Genomic DNA, 1,233 nt, shown 5'->3' on the forward strand with positions numbered 1-1,233 from the left:
ACACTTAAGTCAACCACAGATGTAACTAACATCTAGACGTAAATTAAAAATTTGTAAACTGATTTAATGCAAAAATACAATGTAGGAGACTTGGGTTACTTCATAAACACAGAATTAGTGCTCACTTCGGCAGCACATATACTAAAATTGGAACGATACAGAGAAGATTAGCATGGCTAGATGACACACAAATTTGTGAAGCGTTCCTTGTTTTTGTATCAAACTTGAGCTTTAAACTGTTTGAAGCATTATAAACATTCATTTCACAACTAGATTGTATGGCTGTGATGAGATTCACTGCGTGACTTTTTTCAGTGGTGAACTTAACCCCTCATCCCATCCAACAGGCACATGTTAAAAGAGCATTGTTGTTGGTGTTAATGGGGGAATGTGTTCCTTCATTGTCCGTGGGCCTTTTGTATTGCACTCTTGATATTAAATGTGCCTTCAAAAAAAATAAACACAGAATTAATGAGGCACGATAATAATATATGCCTTTATTCTTCCTTAGTACTAGAGATCAAAGTCAGGGGCTCACATCCCCCAACCCTTCTGTATTTTGCTTTTGAGATATGCTAACTTGGGCAATGGGCCGCGACAAATTCTACACATTCACATACAGTGAGACCAAAAGAGAATAGTCTTAGGAGAAAATCACAAAGGTGTAAGACCCAAGCGCCTCTTCATACATAAATAATATACTGAAATGAACTCCAAAGATAGGGAAACAAAGGTCTTTTTTCTTAAAAAAAAAAAAGTTAACTTGGTATCTGACACTTGCTTTTTGCTCATTGGCTAGAATTGTATGACTTGAACCATGCTTCCTTTCATTAATTATTTTTGCCAGTCCTGGGATTTGAACTCTTATCACTTGAGCCACAGAGCCACTCCCAGCTTTTTCTGTGTATGTGCTACTGAGGAATTGAACCCAGGGCTTCATGCATGCTACACAAGCACTCTACCACCAAGCCACCTTCCCAGCCCCGGTTCATTAATTTAAAGGAATAGAAACAGGGACTTAGCACATGGATGAGTGCCTCGGTCTAGCGGGAGAACCAGTTTTTGTTATTTTTTGGTAGTACTGTGGTTTGAATTAAGGGCACTTGTTAAGCAGTTGCTTTTCCAGTTGAGCCACACTCTCAACCCTTTTTTTATGTTAATTACTTTGCTGATAAGTTCTCAATTTTTTGCTCCAGGCCAGCACTGGATGGAGATCCTCAGATCTACGCCCTT

The sequence above is a fragment of the Dipodomys ordii genome, unplaced genomic scaffold (genome assembly GCF_000151885.1).
Source record: "Dipodomys ordii isolate 6190 unplaced genomic scaffold, Dord_2.0 Scaffold180, whole genome shotgun sequence".
In the NCBI taxonomy this organism is placed as follows: Eukaryota; Metazoa; Chordata; class Mammalia; order Rodentia; family Heteromyidae; genus Dipodomys; species Dipodomys ordii.